This window comes from Urocitellus parryii, chromosome 10 (assembly GCF_045843805.1).
Source record: "Urocitellus parryii isolate mUroPar1 chromosome 10, mUroPar1.hap1, whole genome shotgun sequence".
Classification (NCBI taxonomy): Eukaryota; Metazoa; Chordata; class Mammalia; order Rodentia; family Sciuridae; genus Urocitellus; species Urocitellus parryii.
Window position 1 is genome coordinate 139,897,856 of NC_135540.1, and position 14,929 is coordinate 139,912,784.

The 14,929-nt window shown below is 44.6% G+C and overlaps 1 pseudogene; it reads right to left on the minus strand.

Moving 5' to 3' along the window:
• Window positions 1-1,987: 1,987 nt before the first annotated feature.
• On the minus strand, window positions 1,988-2,087 carry LOC113187506 (U6 spliceosomal RNA; annotated as a pseudogene).
• Between the last annotated feature and the right edge of the window lie 12,842 nt (window positions 2,088-14,929).

The following is a 14,929-nucleotide window of genomic DNA, read 5'->3' on the forward strand; positions in this document are numbered from 1 at the left end:
GCAAGGATGTGGGGAAAAAGGTACAGTCAAACATTGCTGGTGGGACTGCAAATTGGTGCAACCACTGTGGAAAGTGGGTGGAGATTCCTCAGAAAACTGACAATGGAACCACCATTTAACCCAGTGATCCCACTCCTCAGCGTATACTACCCAAAGGACTTAAAATCAGCATACTACAGTAATGCAGCCACGCAATGTTTATAGCAGCTCAATTCACAGTAGCTAGACCTAGGTGTCCCTCAGTAGATAAAAGGATAAAGAAAATGTGGTATATAAACTCACTGGAATATTATTCATCCTTAAAGAAGAGTGAAATTATGACATTTGCCAGTAAATGATTGGAGCTGGAGAATATCATGCTAAGTGAAATAAGCCAATCCCACAAACCAAAGGCCAAATGTTTTCTCTAATGTGAGGATGCTAATTCACAATAAGGCAGGGGGTGGGGGCACTAAGGAAGAGTAGTGTTACCTTAGATTAGGTAGAGGGAAGTGATGGGAGGGGAGGGGAGGGGATGTGGGGATAGGAAAGATAGTAGAATGAAAGGGACATTATTACTGTATGTATATATGTGACTGCATGACCAACGTGATTCTGTAACATGTATACTCAGAAAAATGACATTATATCCCATTTATGTATGATATATCAAAGTGCATAAATGCATTCTACTATAGTGTAAAACTAATTAAAACAAATTTTAAAATTTTAAAAAAGACATAAGTGGATTTTTTGTATTGATTTTTTACCTTGTAATTTTCATAAACCCACTTATTATTTCTTATTAACTTGTTTTGGTAGGTTCCATCAGAGTTTTGTATATAGGGGATCAATGTAATCTATAAAAAAGAGTCTTATACTTCCCTTCCCTACCTGGGTGTATTTTATTTCCTTTTCTTGTCTTATTATAACTTATAGATTATAGATTATAGCTATAATCTCCAATAAAATGTTGAACAGAGGAGGTAAAAACATTCATTCTTTCCTTAGTCTGGATCTTAGAAAAAAATTGAATGTTTGCCACTAATTATAATGTTAACTGTAGATTTTAAAAATTATCTTTATCAGGTTAAGTTCTCACGTTCTGAGTTTGCTGAGATCTTCAGAAACCAGAACTGGATGTTAGATTTTGTAAAACATGTTTCTATGAATTTATGATGATGATATGTTTTTTCTTATTCCTTCTGTTGATAATTTGAATTAATTTTTATGTTAAACCAGCTTGCATTCCTAAGATAAACCCCATTTAGTAATGATTTATTACCTTCTAAATATATTGTTGGTTCTAATGTTTTAATATTTTTTTTGCATCTGTTTGTGAGGGGTGTTGGTCATGGTTTCTTTATTTTTGATTATATTTGTTCTTTGGGTCATAATGGCTACAAAGGGTAAGATGTTGAATATTTTCTCCTGCTCAGTTTTCTGGAAGATTATGTAGAGAATTGATATTATATATTTCCTACATTTTTGGTTGAATTCATAAATGAAGCCCCCTGGGCATGAAGTTTAGTTTGAGGAAAGTCTTTTAACTACAAATTAAATTTCTTTAATAGATATAGGACTATGTAGGCTATCTATTTCTTCTTAGAGAGAACTTTGGTCATTTGCATCTTTTAAGGAATTTCTAAAATTTCATCCAAATTGTTGAATTCATTGGTATAAATTTTCTTATAATCTCTTATTTTCTTTTTCCTAACTGTAGAATCTTTAGAAAAGTTACCTCCCTCATTCTTGATGTTGGCAATTTATATATTTATCATTTTGTCCTGATCAGTCCAGTGAGGAGCTGATAATAATATTGAACTTCTCAAAGAACTAGTTTTTTGATCTACTATGTTTTCTCCACCTTGATTTTTGCCACCTTGATTTCATTCTGACTTTTATTATTTTCTTTCTTCTATTTAATTTGATTTTGTTTCCTATTTTTCTAGTTTTTAAAAAATGTATCAGTCATTTAATTATGTTCTTGGTATGAAATTTAGGACACCCAAATACGGAATGCTTCCTGAATTTGCCTTTCCTCCTTGGATGAGGGCATGCTAATGTTCTCTGTATTGTTCCAATTTCAGTATATGGCACTGTTTGGCTACTTTTTTTTAAAGGAAGAAGGTGAGATTATTGATTTCAGACTCTACTTCTTTTTAAATACAGACACTTTTTGTGCTATGCCCCAGAGGCTGCTTTAGCCAAATTCTGGAACTTTCCATGTAGTGTGGTTTCATTTTCATTCAATTCAGACATTTTAAATACCTCTTTTGATTCATTCTTTTACCTATGGATTTCTTTATCAGTGTGTTATTTAGTTTCTAAATATTGTAGGCTTTCCAGATACCTGTTTAAAATTGATTTTTAATATAATTCTGTTATAATCAGGGAACATTCTTTGTGTAATTTGAAAGAATTTGAACTTCTGGGTACTTGATTTATGGCCAACAGATGCACTATGTTGGTGATGTGTTTTCAGTGCTGGGATTGAATCCAGAGCCTTGTGTACTCAGGGCAAGCACTCTACCACTGAGCTGCTACATCCCCAGCTCCTGCTGAATGTTTATGTATGCTTGAAAATAATATGTGTTCTGCTGTTGTTGAGTGTTTTTAAAATCTCAGTTGGCTTAAGTCAGTTGATGGTATGGTAAATAACTGCTGTCCTCATCAGTGTTCTATCATTTCTGCCAGTTACTGAGATGGAGTACTGAATTTGACTATAACTGTGGATTTGCCTAAGTGTATTTTTACTTGTCAGTTTTTGCTTAACGTTTTAAAACTCTTGATATTATAGGTGTATAAATGCTTAGAATTTTTATGTCCACTGTATTAATTGAGTCCTTTATCATTGTGAAGTAGCCCTCTGAGTCCCTGGTAATATTCTTTTTTTTTAATTGATATTAAAATTTCCCAAAATTGGATTTATTTTGGTTCAAAGACAATTGTTGAAATAACTGTCAAATTTTGAATAAGGTTTGTAGAGTAGATATTCATAATTTAATTTTCTTATTATGTACCTTTTTTTTGAAATGGAGAAAAAGAGATAAAACAAGTTAATAAAATAGTAACATTTGAGAAATGTTTCCTAGGGATTCTTTGCACTACTATTATAAATCTTCTATAAATCCGAAACTGTCAAAAGAGAATATTTGTGAAAGAAAAATATTTCTTTAAAATGTTGAAAAGTAAAGCATACTCAATAAAATAAACTGTGGATCTCTACAGGTATAATTAAATAAAAAATTTAGTGGTGGATTATTACAAAGATACTTATAGTCTCAAACTCTCTCCCTACAAAAATTTAATTACAAAGTAAAATACTGCAAATATCACCTTAATAACCAATATTAACATTAGCAGTAATGAGGATATTATATGTCACATGATGTGACTCAAAGAGAAAATAAAAGAATTGATTCTGTGATACACTTGACAAAAAACATGTAATCTAGTTTCAGTCATAAAGAAACCAGAAAATCCATTTTAGGCACATTCTACATGCTTTCTTCCTGAAAAGATTCAAAGGTAAAGAAGAGACTAAGGACCATTTGAATCTGAAGGCATTTCTAAAATACAACAATACATTTCATTTCATGCCTCTGAATAAAATATTTTGCCATAAAGGACAATATCAGGTTACTAGCAATGAATGAAAATGATTTGAGGATTAAGTGGTTGAAGGCATTATGATAGAATGTATTATTATTGATTTGAGAAAAAGCAGTTGCTTAATGTTTTTTGCCTTTTTTCTTCATATAATCTTGAAATGTAATAGTAAATTTGCAGGTTCCAATAAAAGTACTTTTGTCCACTGAAACATTTTAAAGTGAATTGCTGACATATGACATCATCCATGATACATCTAGTCTTTACTACAATCAGATCATGCTAGATAACTACAATACAGCCTTTATTATAAAACTGATATGATTAACAAGTATTCTGTTACTTGGTAATATTTGAAAATCTCATTCATAAGGAATGAAGGTTGTATTGTGGTTATGTAGCATGTTCTGACCTGTAGAAAATACTAAAAATACCATGAATGACAGCATATGTCAACAATTCACTTTAAAATTATTCAGTGAACAAAAGCACTTTATATTAGAAACTGAAACTTCACTATTATTTTCCAAGATTGTATAAACAAAGAGAAAAGAAAAAAAAACTATTAAGCAAACACTGATTTTATTAGAAACAAGTCTTAAGTCAATGCTTCAAATTAAAATTATAAAAATTGAAAGGCTGTGTGTTTGATGGCAGTATAATAATTCTAATACATTAACCCATTAGTGAATATAGTAATGGAATACCAAAGTAATGTTACCTAAATCTCTGGATCCATATTCAGGGATACATTTTTTAAAATACAAATAATCTATCATTAATGTGATATTTAGATTCACCAAATTAGTGTTGACCATTTGCTTGTTGAATGAAGTTTAAATGTTAGAATTTAGACAGTTTGAAAACATCTCAATAAAAACTGATTTGCACATGCACTTCAAATTTTCTTACAGATGTATATAAAGCTTCATATTTTGAGAATTTCATCATCTATATTATACACACATCCATTTCAATAAAGTTTTAACATCATACATTTCTTCAAACAATACAAATATTATATCAACAGTCTAAAAACATAATATTAATTTTCATATGCTTTTTCTTAATATATCTATATCCTTATAGTTTTTTCAAAAGTTGATCTTCTCTTGGCTTATTAGTAATTGTTCAGGCAGAAGCTCCCATAGTCGATTCATATTCAATAAAGAGTAGGTTTTCACAGATCTCTAACATCACATCTCCATATAAAGTCTGCTGAGAAGGGTCCAGGAATTTCCATTCCTCTTCAGAAAATTCAATGACCACATCCCTTAATGTCAATGGTTCCATTTCCTGGCTTTCAGGATGCTTAGTGTTCCCAATATATTTTTTTTTTTCAGCTCCAGTGTAGCACAGAAACCTGGAAGCAGAGAAATCCCTGGTAATATTCTTTGCTGAAATCTGCTCGGTCAGATGCTCATACAGCCTCACTAGCTTCCTTTGTTTAGGGCTTATTTCTCTTTTGTCTGGGTGACTTTTCTCTTTTAAACATTTATTTAGGGGAGGTTTGATGTTGATGGTGATGGTTCCTCTAAGCTTTTCTATGTTTTAAAAGACTTCTGTTTCGCCTTCATTTCTTGCAAGTGTTTTTGTAAAGCATGAATTCTAGGCTGACAGTGGTTGGTTTCAGAACCTGAGATGCTGCTCCCTGTCTTACGCCCCACCCCTTTTCTGATCAGGGGTCTGCCGGTCATCCTGACCGCATCTCCACCCTGTGTGATGTGTGTTCTTTCTTCTGGTTGCTTTTAGTGTTGACAATCAGTTTATGATAGTCTTCAGGGTTGTTTTCTTCTAGTTTCTTTTGTTTGAATTGTGTGAAGGATGTTTTACCAACTTTGGAAGATTTTGGCTATTTCTTGAAATACTTTCCCTTCCCATCCTTTCACCTCTGTTTTCATGATTCTATTCACATGTGTGTTAACTTATTTTTTTTTGGGGGGGGTCTATTTCTATCTTTGTGTCACTGTGGGTAGTTTCTGTTGTTATATCATAAATTTCATTAGTCACTTCTTTTGCAATGTCAAATTTGTTATTAATAAGATCCAGTGTATTTTTTAGTCTTAGACATTGTGGTTTCTTTCATCTCTAAAAGTTTGATTTTGGGGGGTTACTTTTTAATATGTAAATCATTCATATAGATCTCCAAGCAGGTGGAATATGGTTATAACCACAGTCATGAAATCCCTGTCTACCAAATCTAACATCTGTGCCATTTCTGGGTCTGTTTCTGTTGACTGATCTTTCTCATTCATGGGTTGTATTTTCATACTGCTTTTCATGCCTAGCGATTTTTCATTTGGTTCCAGGCATTGTGCATTTGACCTTGCTGGATGCTGGATATTTTAGTATGCCCATAAGTCATCACAAGTTTTCTTTTGGGTTATACGTAAGCTACTTGGAAACAGTTAAATTCTTTGGGGTACTTTTAAAAGTCTTGTTACGTGGGAGAAGGACATCACTTAGTTTAGGGAAGGTTTTTTTTTCCCCACTTGAGCATTTACCCCATTGCACAAATAATTAGGCTTTGCCCTGTAGCCAATGGGAAGAGGAGGTGTTCCTAGACGTCCATGAGACCCAGAGATTTTACCCTCTCCCAGTTTCTGAGTTTGCTTCCCAGCCTCAGTCGCTGCACTCCTCACATTTTCTGACTTCCCCTTGTCTCTTTGTGAGCTCTGGCTTCTTAGCCTCCCGGGGCCCTCAGCTTAGTCATTCCCACTCAGGGAGCTCACTGGCTCCACCTGGGCTGCTGCTTCCTGCCACTTCCAAGAACATCTCCTGAGGCTGAGTTTGACAAGACAGCAAAGTGACCCCCTGAAGACCCCCCCATCCCAATTCCAAGAGACTATGAATATGTTATACTGTTTGGCGAAGGAGTGCCGCAGTCTGGCTGGGCACAAATCACGAGCCACCAAAGCAGGAACAAATTTTATTTTTTCTACTGCAAGAAAAAACCTCACACACGCTCCCGGGGAATCCTCCCGAAAAGCCACGAGGCTCCTCCAGGAACCCCCAGCCGGAAATATCTCCCCGGGAAAACCCTCCTCCTGCACTTCGCCAACCAATGGGAACTCCCGGGGAATCCCCGTGAGAACTAAAAATAGCACGAGAACTCAAAATTAGCGCTAGAACTCAAAAGTAGCGGCAGAGGCGGATATTAACGCCTTGCCTGTCAATCAATACTGTTGGCAAAATGCCAGGGGCCATACAGACTCGGCTGTGGCTCTCAGCAAAGGAGAATTCAGGCTGGATGTGGAAGTAAGGCTGCTAATCAGGTTGACTTTAAAAAAGGGATTATCCTGGATGATCCGAGAGGACCCCTGTAACCACAAGGATCATTGAAGGTTAATGAGGAAGAAGGTTAATGAGGCACGGTAGAGCCAGACAGAGGGCAGGGAGAGAAAGGGCAGTCTGCAGAAGCCGGGGGAGGCAAGGTAAGAAATTGTGGCATCTAGAGGGAACTGTCCTCTTCCACCACCTTGGTTCCAGCCCCAGGGGTTTTGCTGCTAATATTGTAGCAACTTGTTACAGCAGCAACAGGAAACAATGATACAGATTCTGCACCATGGCGAAGTGCTGTTTAAACTCTGAACTGTGGGGAAGTGGCTTTGGACAAGAGGCACAGCTTAGAAGCATTCTGGGATTTTTAGGAAAGGTCCAAGTTGCCCTGAACTGCCTGCTCGTAGAAATACAGACGTGAGCAAGTGTGTGGTGGGTCCTCGGGATCAGGCAAGGGCAGCAGAGAAACCCGCATTGTCCTGGAGAACATCTGGCTCACTGTCATCAGCTGTTAGTTGAGCCGTGGATCTAGAAGGTGCTGCTGGTGAAGGCTCAGAGGAAACTTGGAGCTTGCTGTTGGGAACCCGAGTGAAAAGAGTCCTGTGACGGTGGCAGAGTTCTTCGTGGGCTTGTGACCCACTTTAATGGAAAAGCAGAACTTGTCAGCTCTGAAAGTGGAAATTTAGCTGAGCAGGTTTCTAAACATTTTCCCCAATACATCCTTCCACCCCTTCCCAAGCCACCCCTGCAGCCACACTGCCAAGGCTGCCTCTGCCTAAAGCTTCCTCTGTGGAGGCCACAGCACATATTCTTTGAGGCCTCTTTTGTGCACGTTATAGTTTGGAGATTCTTTGTGCCTGGTGGGTCTATGGGAAGTTCATTTTTTTTTTTTTTTTTATTACTGAGTAGTAAATCATTGCATGAATACCACAGATTGTTTACCTGTGTTTCCATCATGGACAGTTTCCAGCTCTGGCTATTATAATAAAGCTATAAATATTTGTTAGCCTACATTTTCATTTTTATGATATAATGTTAGAGTTATAGCATTCTTTGGGAAAGAATGGGGCCTTGAGAACTGAAAGACAGACAGACATGCAGATTCTGATGACAGTGAGAACTGTGAACCCTAAACTCCGCCAAGCCTCCCTTGCCACTAGAGGTAGCTGTCCCCCATCTCAGGAGGTTGGCCTCCTGTGGCCTGAAACTGCAGCGAGCTTCCTGGGTGGGGGCACCCAGGGTCCTGCTGCTTATGGAGCAGTAACTCCCCGTTGCCCAGCCTGGCACCCCGTTCTGCTTTCTTCTCTGTGGTTTTGATGGCTCTAGGGGCCTTACACAAAGGGAACCCAACCACACTTGCCCTCCTGCGCCTGCTTCTGTCTCTCAGCATAACGTCCTCAAAGTTCGTCCAGGTCTAGCACCTGTCACAGTTTCCTTCTCTTCTGAGGCTGAACAACATTCCATTGTGGGATCTACGACGTTTTTTTGAACCCACTCATTTTCCAATGGGCACCTGAGTTGCTTCCATGTTTGGGCATCAGTGATGGTGCCCGAATATCTCCCTGCTCTGAATTCTTCCAAGAATAGACTCGGAAGCAGAATTGCTGGATCCCATGATCGTTCTTCCCTCACTTTCCAAGGAGTGGCCACAGGGTTCTCCATGATGCCCCATTTTCCATACCCACCAACGCTGCACATGGTCCGATCGTTCCACCTCCTCCTTCTTTCTTCCCGTTTGTTTGAGAGCCGTCATTCCAGGGAGCTGACGTTGGCATTTCCTGGAGGTGGGATTTGCTTTCCCAATGACCACTGGTGGGGAGCACTGCTCATGTGACTGTCTGTATATCTTCTCTGGAGAAATGTCTGTTCAATCCTTTGCCCATTTTTGAAGAGTGTTTCCTTACTGGTGTTGAGTTTCAGGAGTCTGGGTTCTGGAGGTTGATTCCTTATCACGTACGTGATTGGAGATTCTCTCTCCCCTCCTGCATGCTGCTCTTCTGTTCTGTCCATAGCAACTTCTCCTTTTCCAGTGCTGAGGATCGAACCCAGGAGTGAGCTACCCCTGAGCTACAGCCTCAACTCGTTATTTTTAAAATTTTGAGTCTCAGGGTCTCTGCGTTAGTCATTTATTCATTGTAACCAAAATACCTAACAAAATACTTGGAGGAGCAAAGGTGTGGTTTGACTCGTGGTGTCAGAGGTTTAGATTCATGGTCAGCTGGCTCCACGGCTCTGGGCCTGAGATGAGGCAGGATGTCACGGAGGAGGGCATGCTGCCCTCGGGTGAACCATCTCTGGGTACGCGGCTGGGCACACGGATTCATTTTGCTAACCGACTCTGTCCTCGACCAGGCTGTGCCCGGGGTTTCCTGGGAGCAGGCCATATTCCTCAGGACACGGTGACACCAGGGCACAGTGCTGGGGAGGGGCTGGACCTTTTGGGGGCTCCTGAGATGTGCTGGTGAGTTCTTCTTTGGACGCTGAGCTGAAAGGCAGGAGAGTCAGACGGTGTCGCCAACAGGAGACTGCTCTCCCGACCTGCTGCCACAGGAGCCGCGGACCCCGGCCCCAGCCATGCTCTGGGGAGTTTGTCACCGTGCCTAGCAGGAGCTGCCGTTTCTGATGCTGGCTGGGAGGAAGCCTCTCGACGGTGTGGCCCCCAGGACCTTAACGGGCCTCCCCATGCTGTCTCTGCTGGGCTGACCGGTGCCCTGGCTCGGGCTCTCCAGCCTCCCTTTCCCACACTCAGGCATTTCCTCCACAGGCTTGGCAGTGTCCGTGTGTCTGCCCCTTGGAGGACCTGGACTGGCCCAGGGAGGCGAGGACAGAGCAGCTCACATGTCTGCAGTGCCGAGGCCCAGGCCCAGGGTGGGCATGGGGCCTGCCCCCTCCCAAGCTCAGCGACGGGGCCGGAAGAAGGGGCCAGGGACGCCCACTGCTCACACTCACCCCGTGGAAACCAAGTGAAACATGCCCGTGTGGCCACTGCCGCCTTCCACATTGCCCAGAAAGGTTGGCTTCGTGCACATGCAGAGGTAGAGGTGGTGATCCGGGGCCCGGGGCTTTCAGGGCATGTCCTGACGGGAACTTTGGGAACATGGAGCTCCTAGGATCAACTCTGGGCCAAGCTGGAGTGACTAACAGACCCGAGGCCAAGCCCTGCCCTGAGGGCCTCATCTGCCTGACTCCAGGACACAGCCTGGGCCCAGGGCCTGTGGCTCAGCGCCTCACTGACCAGGGCGGGGCTCCTGGCCGGGTTGGAAGGAAAGTCAGCCCGGCTCTGAGGCAGCCCGTTCCCAGGATCTGAGGATGTGGCCGGGCTCTCGGGATCTGCGCTGAGCCCCGGCAGGCCCCCGTGTGGGGTCTGGTTCCAGTTCCTCTGAATCTGATACGATGACTGGATAGTCATTCTCTGAGGCTCTGATTTTACTTAATTTATTTTTATTCCTAGCAGCTCGATGGGAAATGATTGCAAGGGTCGAGTCAGGGCTGTCAGCACTGCCCTCAGCTCTGCCGCCCGCCAATCATCGCCGTGAGACTTTCCAAACCTCTTCCGACCGTTTCACAACACACTTGGCATTACTGCTGACTCCAGCTGCCCGGCCGCGGAACGGGACATCAGAACCCGTCCCTCCTCCTTGTAGTTCTGGAGCTTCTGACGAATCTCTCCTGGTCCCTCCCTCCCTGTCGCCCCCTCAGTCTCTGCAGATTCTTTGAGTCCCGACGTCCAGCGCAGCCTCCACTCCTCCAGGAGTTCCCACACGTGCCGGTCAGGCGGCCCTGGCCTGCAGCACCCGGCGCTCATCCTGGTCGGGCTGGTGGCCTGAGATGGCATGCGGTGGCCCTGCGTCGGCCAACTTCCAACACTGAAGAAGTGCGGGTGAGGGAGGAAGGCCATGGGTGCAGAAGACACTGTGACACTGGCTTTTCCTGCCCCACTTGGTGACAGATGGGACGGAGGTCACTAGTTGGCAGAATGAAGCCAACGCCTGGGAGGCGGCAGCATGGGCTGGGCCATCACCTGTGCCAGGAGCCGCAGCCCTGTGCCTTAATCCTCCTGCAGCCCCAGGACAGCCACTTAGGCTGCCCCCGTGTCATCCATGAGGAACCGAGCACGGAGGGGAAGTCCTCAGGCCCAAGTCACAGCTCCCTTCGGTGAATCCCTCAGCTGGAGGCACCTGGTGACATCTGGTTTTCTTTCCGGGGCTTTAGGCTTCACCTAGGACTGAGGGTGGCTGTGAAGGGCCCCTGGACATTGCAGAGGACAGCTCTTTCCTCCTTACGTAAAAATGTTCAGATTCACCCAGAAGTACTGCCAGCAGCCCAACGGTCCCCTCGCCCCACAGCCAGAGCTGTCAGGGGTCGGCATTGTGTCCTGCTTGCTCAGATCTTCATTTCTGAAAGAAACGAGACAAGGCAGTTGGGATCTCACCTCTACGGATCTCTCTGTGCTGCCCCAGGCAGAACTGTCACCTGACGGAGAGGGTGACGCCCGTGGGTCTTGGCATGGTCTGGTGTGAGCACACAGCAACAAGGCACCATCTGGGAATTGGGGAGCAGGCCCTCCCCAGAGGCCCACCTTGACCTTGGACTTGCCCCCTCCAGAGCTGGGGACATAAATCTGCCTTCCTCTGACCCACTCCCAGGTACTGTGCACAGACTGAGTCACCGCAGCTGCCTTCATCATGTCAGTGACCGACACGCAGTTGGAAATCGCGCAGCTTCTGTCCAGCCACCTCCCCTCCCTCCTGAAGAACCACCCTGTCCCTGATGCGGAGGGTCTTCCTCATCGCCCTCTGGGGGTGCCAGTCTTCCTAAGGGATCTGAGGGCAGATGCACTCCAGCTTACAGGGCTCTGTGGCACGGCTGCAGTGTTCTTTATACATATTTTAGTACAGATTCGATGTCAGTTCCACATACGGCAACCGTCTTCTCCAAACCAAGTCCCTTTTCTATTCTACCAAATATTACTTACTCCCATGGGGCTGTAGCCCCCCATCCCCTAAATGTCCGCATTAGCAGACTTTAATCCCGTGTGCCTGCCCGGCGACCATGACGTGGTTAAACTTCTGAGATTCCTGGTGTGATGGGCACCTTCTGTGAGCTCAGGGACTACCTGGATTTCCTATTCTGTGAATGGCACGTACATTTTGTCCATTTATTTTCTATCACATTGTTCACCCTTTTTTCCTCATTGGTTTAAGGTGGTCAATACATATTCTCTTCTGTCTTTTAAATCTCTGTGGTGCTTTTACCATGCAGACATTACATTTCTCTGTGGTCCACGCATCTGTCTGGCTTCGTGTCTCTCTTGCTTTTTACTGTTGTAGAACACACACCACGGGACCGCGACCTCTGCCCTGTTTCCCAGGCCACAGTTCTGTGCCCCTGAGCACATCACAGTGCCTGGCGACCATCCCTGCGACCCAGCTCCAGAACTTCATCCTCCCTGACACTGAGGTGTCATTCAACACTGTGACCCCACGTCCCCCTCCGGCAGCCCTGGGGACCACCTCTGCTCTGTGTCTGGGATGGTCTCACAGCTGGGATGGCACAGCACCTGTCCTCTGAGACTGGCTCGTGTCTCTTAGTAGGATGCTTTCCAGGCGGGTCCAGGATTTTCTTCTTATCAAGGCTGGCTGATCTGCCACACAGACAGACTGACAGACGGACGCACTCGTCACCATCACACGTGGCTCGCCCATCGGGTCATCTGTGGGTCACACTCGAGTTGCTTCCAGACTTTGATTCTCAGGAATGCTACTGGGAAGACATGGATCCTCTCAGGTCCACTGTCCTGATTCACCGCCCGCCTGCGTGTCCTCTTCTCTCACACCTCCGTCAGCGCAGACCCTCCGGGGCCCTCCGAGTCGCGGCGATTTCTCTTCTGCCGTCAGCCGCCGCCTTCACTCTGCCAACACCGGCCAGGTGTCCTCCCACCCCACCCAGCGCTCAGACCCCACATGAGGGCTCAGTCCCGAGGCCGTGACCCTCGCCCACGTTAGAGGAGTGTGCCAGTCCCCAGGAGTGACCTGCGCGTAATCGAGGTTCCCACATCTCCCTCCTCAGGTCTGACCAGTGTGGACACTGCCTTACCACTGGTTGATTGTCAAGGATGTTCCAAGGGACCCGGAGGTGCCTGGCTGGGAGTGGAGCCACCCCAGGCACCACGTGTTCACTTACAGGAAGCTCCGGGCCTCGCCTGCCTGGGCTCCTGGAGAGGCATCCTGCAGGCAGGACCATTAACCACTGCGACCAGTGGCCTTCAGCCCCTCCGTCCTGCCTGCAGGTGCAGCTCAAAGCCCATCCTCTGACCCTGGCTCTGTCTGTTGGTGACCAGCCCCCTCCTGACGTCCCTCGGGGCTGCCACCAGCATAGAGACACCATCACTTTGGAGACGCCGAGGGCCGAATGCCAGGAAATGAGAGACCAAATACATGTTCCCCAGGGGTCACACAGGGAAGTGGGGGTGCTGGACCGTATTTCTAATTTTTCCTGAGCAATTGCTACACTGCGCTCCGGGGGCTGCTTTTACATTGTCACTGGCAGGGGCTCCAATTCTTTACTGTTTTTCTTTCCTAATTTACATAACAGCCTGTGGGTGTGAGGAGGTCTCTGGTCATTTTGGTTTGCTTCCTCCTAGAGATCAGTGGGTTGAGCATCTCTCCATGTGTCGTTGGTCCTTTGTGCATCTTCTTTGGGAAAACATCTGTTCTAGTCCTTTGCTCGTTTTTGAATTTCCTTGCTGTTGTTGTTGAGTTGTAGAAGTTCTTTACATATTCCGGACATCCGTCGCTGATCAGGTCTACCAGGTGCAGGGTTCTTTCCTGCGCTGTAGAATTCCGTTTCACTTGTTGATGGTGCTCTTTGACACTCAGACATTTTTAGTTTTGATGAAGTCCAATTTGTGCTTTTGGAGTCATTGTCAAGTTCAACATCATGAAGCTTTTCTCCTATTTTCCGATTTTTGCCTTTGAGAATGTTTTCATTTTATTTTTCATATTGTGGTCTTTTGTTGGAAAGGAATATATTTTTACGAATGGAGAGAGAAGGAATCTGATTTTGTCTTCAAATGGCTGCTGGGTTGTGACAAAGTCATTTCTCTTTTTTTTAATTTAAAAAATTTGTTTTTTATTTTCACATGACGGTAGAGTGTGTTTTGATACCTCATACCCACATGGAGTGTAACTCCCCGTTCTTGTGGTTGTACATGGTGTGGAGTCACACTGGTCGTGTGTTCACATAGGAGCACAGGAAAGTTCTGTCTGATTCATTCCACTGTCTTTCCTGTTCCCCCCTCTCCCCTCCCTTTATTTCCCTCTGTCTAATCCAGTAAACTTCTATTCTTCCCCCACTTTATTGTGTTAGCATCTGCATATCAGAGAGAACATTCTGCCTTTGGCGTTGGGGGATTGGCTATTTCACTTAGCATGAGAGTCTCCAGTTCTATCCAGCAAATGCCATCATTTCATTGTTCTTTATGGCTGAGTAGTATTCCATTGTGCATATCTACCACATTCTAAAATCTAGCCATCCACTGAAGGACACCTAGGTTGGTTCCACAGTTTAGCTATTGTGAATTGAGCTGCTGTAAACATTGATGTGGCTGTGTCCCTGTAGTATGCTGATTTTAAGTCCTTTGAGTACATGCCAAGGAGTGGGATAACGGGGTCAGATGGCAGCTCCATTCCAAGTTTTCTGAGGAGTCTCCACACTGACAAAGCCATTTCTTGCATAATGCTCTCCTCCTGAGCTGCAGTGCTGAACTTGGTCCTATACACAGGGCTTGGGAGCCTACTTAGGGCTTCCTCTGTTTTCTCTCTCATGAACCCTCTTTCCCTGGGTCAGTATACACCACTTTAATTAACACAGTGCTATAGGAAGCTTCTCTGTCTTGCAGGGCCTGCTCCCCTGGTGCAGAAGTGTTCAACAACAGGCAGGTCTGGACAAAGGCCAGCTTGTGAGGCTGGCCTGGGGCTCCATCTGGAACTTGCACTTGTTACCACTCTTGACAGCTGTATACACCACAGGTTCAGGTTAACTACCTGCTTTTTTCTGG